Source organism: Lasioglossum baleicum, chromosome 12 (assembly GCF_051020765.1).
Source record: "Lasioglossum baleicum chromosome 12, iyLasBale1, whole genome shotgun sequence".
In the NCBI taxonomy this organism is placed as follows: Eukaryota; Metazoa; Arthropoda; class Insecta; order Hymenoptera; family Halictidae; genus Lasioglossum; species Lasioglossum baleicum.
In genome coordinates, this window is record NC_134940.1 from 14,146,391 (window position 1) to 14,156,674 (window position 10,284).

Sequence of the window (10,284 nt, forward strand, 5' to 3'; positions counted from 1 at the left end):
TTTAAACTTTCTTTTGTCCGCCACTGTAAATAAATGTCTTGTTTTGATATTTCAATTTTAATAAATGCGTATATTCTAGTTTTCAAACAAATTCGGAAATGTTTCTCTCTATATTTTCTGTCTAGTTGCATCAGTAATGTATGCACGCAATAAAGTTTCAGCATCGTTAATGTTACGAATTTATAAGCTACACCGAATAAGTTAGTTGAAATTCAAAACTGTGTTTGAATAATCGCGTATGTGTGTGTACCCGTACTTTAAATTGGTAATTCTCCATTACGTTAACCTTTTCATCCTAAACCAAGAGTTTCAGGCATTACACGGTTTAAACGAACGAAATAATTATAGTGACCAGAATGTTGTGTTGGTTAAGCTATAAAAATTTGTAATTCAGTCCAATCTGGTTATAGAAGGCTCGAAAATAATGTATAATTATCTTGAACAATGTTCCTTAAGAATTTAGTAAATGAATATTATATTTGCTGTTTGAAAGTATTAATAAATAAATAAATTAATTAATAAATATATATTTCCTTTCAGTATGAAATACAATATATTGTTAACACATATATTATTGATGATAATACCTTATTTTAATTGTAAATAAATTTCCAGAGTGGTCGCTCTTAAGCTTCATTATGAAATCTCTATTTTTTCTGGTTTTTCATTTTACAACCGAAGTTTGCAAGCAAAAAATCGGAAAAAATTCCCGAACGATATTCGATAAGGAAAGAACATTTTATCCTATTGTATAAGAAAAGAACATTATGTCCTACGTCTAGCAATACGTGCATAGTCGTAGGGGGTACATAGGGAGGACTATTAATCTTCTAAGTGGATCGAACACTTTTAACTAATACCTTAATGAAGCAAGTTTAATGATCCATGTAACATCTATATGCGATAGTTCAAGATTAATGATAGTATAGAAAATGAATATAGCTTATGTCAACTTCATCTTCAATCACATGTAGTGTCTTTGATAGATTAATCCATATTAATTGGATACAGGCTGCAGGATAACCCACCTCGTCTCATGCGGCTGATGGGTATTCAATATCTCCAGCCTGATCAATAAATCTCAGGTGAACTCTTATCGACAGAACTATCAGTTGATAATTATTTTCATTGGCGTAACATGTGACCTCGTTGTTTCTTATTCAGCTTTATTTTATTAACACTAAACCTACCACGAGGGGTCAATTATTGAAATTGTAAAGGTGTTTTCATGGGAATTTATTGAATATATTTTTTGACTCCAGTATATAGTAAAAATCGCACAAAATATAAATTAATAATAATCTTGTTATTTTTATAATACTATACACATTACGGTCACTTTTCATTGAAATTACGACATATTGCATGCGCCATCTGGCTGTAATTAGACAAGAATATAAATAATGACCACGTGCTTGAAAGAAAATTACTTTACTAGAACAAAAACCTTCTCGCGATTGAAATGTTGCATAATCTTTTAATTTAGAATTGTATCAAATGAGTGGGGACCACGTGGCTCGCGACGAAGAAGAAGTTGAACAGGCCTGACTTAGAGGACTCCGATCGATAGTGTTTACGGAAGAAATGCTGAGGAGCATCGCAATTCTTCGGAGGAAATTCTTTAAGAACGGAAGAGGAAACAGGTGATCAGGCGGAAGAGAAGGGAGAGGTCGGCTCGGAGGGCGAGGTTCGAGGCCGAAACGTCGAGCGAGCGGCCCGTGTAATTTGGTTCCATTCGATCGAATTCACTTCGACTCTGAACGGGACAACACAGTGCCAAATCTCTCGCAAAATCTCGTTAGAAAGGAAAGAGTCAGGGGAATCGAATCCTGAGTTCCGACAGACGCCTCGTTTTTGAACCATAAAGATTTTTGGGAGACTTCGTATACAACAGTTCGTACCTAATTGTATAATAATTAAATCGAAGTGAACAGTTATCTTTACCTATTTAAAAAACTGTCCTGCATGTATCACAATGTCACGTGACTAATCCGGTAGTGACAGTCCCCACTCTGGCATTGAATACAGAATAACAATAATAAAAGTTCTATACAAACAAATTATTTTAGAACGTTTCTTCAAAAAGAGTAAAGTTTTTCCTATGGAGCATCATGAACAGGATTTGGACTGTGAATTATCCACATAAATGTTACAAATAGATAACATGTATTGAGAACACCAATTTAATGATAATAATTACTTAATAAATATTAAGTAAAAATACTTAATTAATAAATCAGTAAATAAGTAAATAAATACTTAATATTAAGTAAATATTAACCATATTGTTGTAGTACTATACATTGACTAGTATGTATCTTATTGTATGTACATTAATCTCATCTTATTACAATTATTAAAAAAGGGAATGCATTTTCATTCTACTTTTATTTTTTACAGTTGATTTTGATCATTTTCAGTTTGCATAAAGATCCGCAGTCTAGTAATTAGTAACAGAAAATTTCAGGGATTAGGCTGTGTTGTCCGGATAGCTTTAGAAACTCGAAGGCTCTCTAATAGATCAGAATTAAATGTGAGGGAAAAAATACAATCGCGAGAGAGAATGTTTGCAGCGCGGTAGAGCGAAACATTTATGGGAACTGGATGAAGTAAGAATCGCATTACAGGTAGGAAGACGCAACACGGGAATATAAATCGCGCAATGCTGCGCCGGTCCACGTGCGAGCACGCAGCGTTTGCATCCACACTAATTCTACGGTCGTAAGGTAAAAGGATATCGGCTTGATTTCAGTTCAGCTATCGTTTAATTTCGAGGTGGGTCGGATAATCGAACAGTTTTAATATTACTTATTAAATAGTGATACTGCTGTAATTACAAACGTGTCATATATATTTACATGATTATTGATATATGGCAACAATCATTGGCCGTACCACATCTTGTATAAAATGACTAGGTTTTATCAAATGAACGTTGATATGAAATATAGAAATACATATATAGAATATAGAAAATAAGGAAATGTAGAATATAGAAAATGTAGAAATATATTGTAGAATATAGAAATATAGAATATAGAAAATAAGGAAATGTAGAATATAGAAATATAGAAAATAGAAAATATAGAAAATATAGAAAATATAGAAAATATAGAATATAGAATATAGAAATATAGAAATATAGAAGGTAAAGAAATATAGAATATAAAAAATATAGAAATATAGAAATATAGAAGGTATAGAAATATAGAATATAGAAAAAATATAGAAATGTAGTATATAATATAGTAATATATATAGAAATATGATATATTATATAGTATATTATATAGAAATTGATAATATTATAATAATAGTCGTATGAAAAAGTTGAAAAGTTTCTTTACACACGTTATAATTGCTCTAATAATTTAATTCAGATGACTGTTTCTACATCCTCACTAAAGTCTCTTTACACATAACACACATCGTGTGTATATTACTATGTATGGATGTAAATGCATGTCCCGAACAATATCCGATTGTTAAGCAGAAATTAATTTGTTTTCTCGTTTCTCCTCACTTTTCCGTAGCCATTATTAATTCTCCTTTCATTCTTGAATGTCACCGCCAGAGCTCCAGAAATTACAGAGACTATTCTTTTACTCGAAAACTTTTAAATTCTCACTCGTATCTGCACGGAACACCAGAATAAGCGTAACGGTAGCTGTAACTGTGAGAAATTGAATAGGGAAAACGAACAGAAATCTTCCAGGGAAAACGAGCTTTTAGTTTCTTTGTTATCAGAATAATTGCATCTCAAATTACATTTGCAAGTCATTTTTCGTATTAAAACGGAATACAAATGATATCTCTCGCGGAATTACACATATGTATAGTACAATGTTCAGGGAGTATTCACTCGAATTCAATCCAAAGACTCGTTTCTTTTCCCTTCTTAGTTTCTACTTTGAAATTTAATCCAAAAGAATCCCACGTTACTTTTTACAGTACTATATGAAAAATATTCGATTATGATTTTTTTAACAGTAAGGGTGGTCCACCCTTTTAATCAATATGTAGAGATCGAAAACATATGTAAAGTGAAAGAGACTCACCAAATCATTTCAATGCAACATACTACACTCATGAAACTACAAGAAAGTTGAAAAAAATTATTTTTTTAACGATAAGGAGGGTCCACCTAAATTTTAATCAATATGTAGAGATGCAAAATATACTTAAGGTGAAAGAGACTCTCTAAATCGCTTCAATGCAACATTCTACACGCATGAAACTACAAAAAATTGAATAAAGTGATTTTTTTAACGATAAGGGTGGTCCACTTAAATTTTAATCGATATGTGGAGATGGAAAATATTGGATGTGCAAGAGACTTTCTAAATCACATCAATACAGCATTTTCTACACACACTAAACTACAAGAAAATTGACAAAAATATTGATTTTTTTTAACGATAAGGGTGGTCCACTTAGATTTTAATTAATATGTAGAGATGGGGAAAATGTTTCAAGTGAAAGAGACTTTCTGAATCGCGCAACAATGTTAATGTAAACGAAAATAGCAAATCCTCTGTATATAGACAACCCCTGGTCTGCCACCCGCGTGATTCTCACCACCCTCTAGAGACGTCGGTGGGGATGGCAAGTTACGGTGAAGATAAAACTAGTCCCTCTGTTTGATCCGCAAACACTGTAATTGCCTAGAATATTATATTAGGTACGCTGTCGTGAGTACTAGGGGTGGCGGATACGCGGAGGTGACATGAAAAGAGAGACAGCAGGGTTGCTGGCACCCCATCGAGCAGCGAATACTCCGAAACAATAATTTATGTTGCCGGTGCGCTGCTTCTGGCAGGTTGCTATTAAACAGTTCTGCTTTTTGCCTGATTCTTTCCTCTTTTCCCTTTTTCTTCTGTCAACCTTTTGTTGTCACTTACAGTTATTGGCCGCCTTGAACGACATGCCCGCCTGTGTTCCATTTTATGCGACATTTTCAGAATCCGCTGCAAACATTGTTTAAACATCACATTCGGAATATTAAGGACCGTCAAACAATATAGTATTGCTTTTGTCACAATATTTTTGATCTTAGTTTTATTCAGAGCTGGTCTGGGAAACTTCCTATTCGCTAGATTCGAATTGTGTCCCCACTCTACCTTCCCCTTCTACGCTATTCCCCACGCTTACGCAACATTCCGGTCACGTGACGCGTTCCGTCTCTGTCGTGCGTGTGTCCCAATGTCACGTGACATATTCCCCTCAATTCGTGCTCCCTCCCCTCGTCCGACGACTCCGCTGTACCCGCGCGCCCTGATTGGTCCCTGCTTTTCGTTGATCACTGTTTAACAAAGCTGCGGGGAACATTTTCGCAAAGGAAAAAATTACTTCGAATGAATTCAAGGATCGCCTTTTTTAAGGAAACACATTTTTGGGACACCCTGTATATCCCGCAGTACTTCGTGGAGAAGATAGTACACTTTATCTAGAATCAATGTTTCGTTACACTGCCACGGAATACGTTACCGTTCCATCTATGTATATATTCCTAAAAATAACATTTCACACAGTACTATAAATTCCAGATACGTAGCCACTCTGAATCTATCAGAGTCCTACATCAAATTTATATTCGAAGGTACGACGTGTAGATCCGATACAAACATATTCAACGATCGCTCGTCTGCGGTGCAGCCTGGCTATAAGAAAATTAAAATGCAAGCGATATGCGCTAAAAATTGTATAATGTTTAAAATTGGAATTTCTGTACGTGAGTATTAATAGTTTTAGCACTACATGGTTTTCCAAGTGTTGATAAATGTTGATACTGCACTAAGTGGCAATAAATGTTGATACTACATTTTTAAAAAAGCGAATGACCTTCATATGTCCTCTACGCGTCCACCTACAAGAAAAAAACTATTAATAAAAGAACGTGCTCCTCTTCTTATCATTCAACTCTGCATAAACCATTTTCCAGAATAATAATAGTCGTGTATATAAATAAACGGACATAAATAACCGGTGAAAACGGTCAAAAATTGTTGAAAAATGTAACATGTTCTGTTGACTTCAAAATCAAGTTACAATTTATGCATCACATCCAACTTGTTCTTCGCCGCGAGGCAAACAGTCCCCACCATCAACGTCACCACCCACCTCAGCGGAATGAAGAAGTGGGGGAATGGACCAAATGTGGCTCGCGGACCGCCAGTTGAACGGTAAGCGATGAAGTTTAGTTAGACGGCCAAGTGGATTTCCTGTTATTGCAGTGTGCAACAGTGAAATATGTACGAATGTAGGACGTGAACTGAAAATACCTTGCTCTTAAATCTAGATTATAAACGTGCGGGAAACTAGCACACTTTTTTTTAATCTATTTATTTCCCTTTCGCTGACAGTAAAATACTAGCACACACACGTTATAATCTACTTTGTCCACACTTACTTGTCGCATTTTTATGCTTTGAAGAATGTCAATTTAAAGAATGAAAGAATACATCAGTCAAAGTTTTTTTCCAACTAAATAAATAGGGTCTGTTAGAATTAGTATAAAAACGTATAAATGAAAATAAAAATTGAATAATATTAGGCTGATCCAAAAGAAATGGGAATTTTTATGATTTCAAGAATGTCAACTTAAAGAATGAAAGAATACATCAGTCAAAGTCTTCGTCCAACTAAATAAATAGCGTCTATTAGAAATAATATAAAAACGTATAATTGAAAATTAAAATTAAATTATATAAGGGTGATCCAAAAGAAATGGAAATTCTTATGATTTGAAGAATGTCAACTTAAAGAATGAAAGAATACATCAGTCTGTCTTTTTCCAACTAAATAAATAGCGTCTGTTAAAAATAATATAAAAACGTATAATTGAAAATTAAAATTAAATTATATAAGGGTGATCTAAAAGAAATGGAAATTCTTATGATTTGAAGAATGTCAACTTAAAGAATGAAAGAATACATCAGTCTGTCTTTTTCCAACTAAATAAATAGCGTCTGTTAGAAATAATATAAAAACGTATAATTGAAAATTAAAATTAAATTATATAAGGGTGATCCAAAAGAAATGGAAATTCTTATGATTTGAAGAATGTCAACTTAAAGAATGAAAGAATACATCAGTCTGTCTTTCTCCAACTAAATAAATAGCGTCTGTTAAAAATAATATAAAAACGTATAATTGAAAATTAAAATTAAATTATATAAAGGTTAACCAAAAGAAATGGGAATTTTTATGATTTGAAGAATATCAATTTAAATAATAAAAGAATACATCAGTCTGTCTTTTTCCAACTAAATAAATAGCGTCTGTTAAAAATAATATAAAAACGTATAATTGAAAATTAAAATTAAATTATATAAAGGTTAACCAAAAGAAATGGGAATTTTTATGATTTGAAGAATATCAATTTAAATAATAAAAGAATACATCAGTCTGTCTTTTTCCAACTAAATAAATAGCGTCTGTTAAAAATAATATAAAAACGTATATAATTGAAAATTAAAATTGAATAATATTAGGCTGATCCAAAAGAAATGGGAATTATTTTAGATTTTGCCCATACACTTCTTGTTTCACGCAGGACATGTTAATGTCCTAACAAATACGACTAGTTCGCTCGTGTATTGAAGATTTTCGAGTTGTGCCTCAGTTTCGTCTAAATTGTAATGATCATTTACGCCTAGATCCTGTTCACAACGGTGCATGCATGCGCTTACGTAAAGCCCATTAGTCTGCCAGCGGACGATTACCATCATCGTCTCGATGCAACCCAGTCTTTGTTAGTATTATAGATTTAACGAAACGGGATCGCACACCGGCCAGTTTCGTAACTGGTTAACACACGATTTAACACGTTCACGACCAGCGTTCACTTGAAAAATGAAATGCACTTTTTCTTATCAAATAGTGCACACAGAATGAAGTATTAATACATAATATCTCGCCACCCACGAGGCTGATATATGACAATTAATTTTAATTAAATGACAGTTTCATAGAATTTTCAACCATTTTGGATGTGCATGAAACAAGTAGTTTAACAGAGTTTACCAGAGAACTTCATTTTAATAACCATTGTTGAGTTAATTTTATTCCAGATAAACATACGATATTGTGTATTGTATTATAAAAATAACAAAACTAAATTTATTCATGTTTTGTGCGATTTTTCACTATAATGTATACTGGAGTGAAAAAATATATTCAATAAATTCCCATGAAAACACTTTTACAATTTCAATAATCGTCAAATAAAAAATCTAAAATGGGTCATTTGACTCCTCGTGGTAGGTTTAGAGTTAAGGTAACCTGTTTTCATTTTTGTGGTGAAGCGTCGACGTTAGGAGCACTGCTCGAATCCCTGAATGATGATCGCGGGATCACGTCGTAAGGCTCATTAGGCTGCACCGTTTTCCTGATGCAATAGGTGCGAAGGCGGTCAGCTGCTCTACAGGGGATCATCAAGTGAAAGTTAATTAAGCCGAGACGCTCGCATCTTCTTTTCGTACGATACCTATTGTGGACTATTTTATAACATCAGGTTGACAAATAGCGTTCTGCAAGAAAAAAACATTGTCTATGCTGGATGATTACCTTTCTACAAACTTGCCACCATTTTCTAGGCACTTGATGAATCAATCATCTAGTCAGAACTTCATTTAAGCTTACTCTAAGTGAGGTTTGTTATTACGAGTCGACTCCGGATTTTATGCATTTGTAACAAAAATGGGCATGTGTAATTTAAAACAGTGAAAATATTAAAAGACTTTTAATATATCATTTTCACCACATCAATATTATTAATAAAGAATATAAATTTATATTTAGCTCCTGCGACTTGCAATTGATGCATGAACTTTTTATTTTGTATAAACATCCGGAGTCTAATTATGAGGTTTATTATTATATTTCTTTAAAAGTAGCTTTTTGTGGTTATCGTTAAAACAACATTTCCTAAAAATATACTATGTTCCCTAAATCGTGTTGGTTGTACACACAATACAGCGTGTGTTGCATAAGATGGCTGCAATATGAATATTCATCAGTCTACCGTCAGACACGTGTGACCATTGTGGTTTGTTGTTCCATCGCCTGAAATGTAACATGTAATATTTTATCTAGTGAAATCCTGTCACACCTATCTCCTATTTAATATTATCATTAGTCGTATATTTTCTTCAGAATATCTTCTATGGCGTATACAAATAAAAATTAATATCTGTATGGATCATTGTGTTGAGCTATACTGTTTTCATTTAAATACTAAATTAGATTTGAATCATGGTGCAGTGTTGTCTTAAAAAATAAAAATTCTAATTTTGAGATAAATAAAAATTCTAATTTTGAGATAAATAAAAATTCTAATTTTGAGATAAATAAAACTTTTAATTTTGAGATAAATAAAAGCAATCAATATTTATGTATTTAAAGGGTGTTGATTTCAGAAGTAGTGGTGTCATAAGTGATTTCATCTAATAAGAATTTTGGAATGAAGAAATCAGGCGCAACTTTTTCATAAGATTATAAAAACATCAAAGTTGGCCTAAATGACTAAGAGTTAATGACCGCGAATTGATGTAACGAAAGCTAAGGTCAGCGAGTAAGTCGTAATTACGTGAACGTCAGTCGACGAGTTTCAATGTATAATTAACTCGTTGTGTATTTTAAGGAGATGGTCGAAATTCGTTTAAACAATACTGATCTTATCTCCAGCGCGGAGGAAAAGAATTTTGTAACCCAGGAATGTTTTACGTAATAGCAATTATTTGTGGTGCTATACTTTGGAAGACTAACCAAAGTCCCTTTTCACTATCTTTCAGTAGAGTAGAGAAACAACAATAATCACACATAAAGCATTGGGCGTCAAATGAATTTAAAGTACTATCGTTTACATTATTTCCTTTAACAGAGCAATATAAACAGGTCTCTTCTAACTAGATACAGAAACCTCGCTAAAACGATACACATGAATTAATATTTTACAGAAATTGAAAATTATTCTGGAATTTAAGGCTGAAGTAATTTGTAGGTAGTCATAATTTTTAAAGGATTGTCAATACAAATATAGGGTGTCCTAAAAATGGACTTTCTTGAAAGGGATGATTCCTGAGTTCATTTGAAGCAACTTTTTTCTTTGCAAAAATATTCTCCGCGGCTTTCTTCAGGAGTTATTAACAAAAAAACACGGGCCAATCAGAGCGCGACTACTATACTGTTCTGTCCTTAGTAGCCGCGCGCTGATTGGCCCGCGTATTTCGTTAATAACTCCTGAACGAAGCCACGAAGATCATTTTCGCAAAGGAAAAAGTT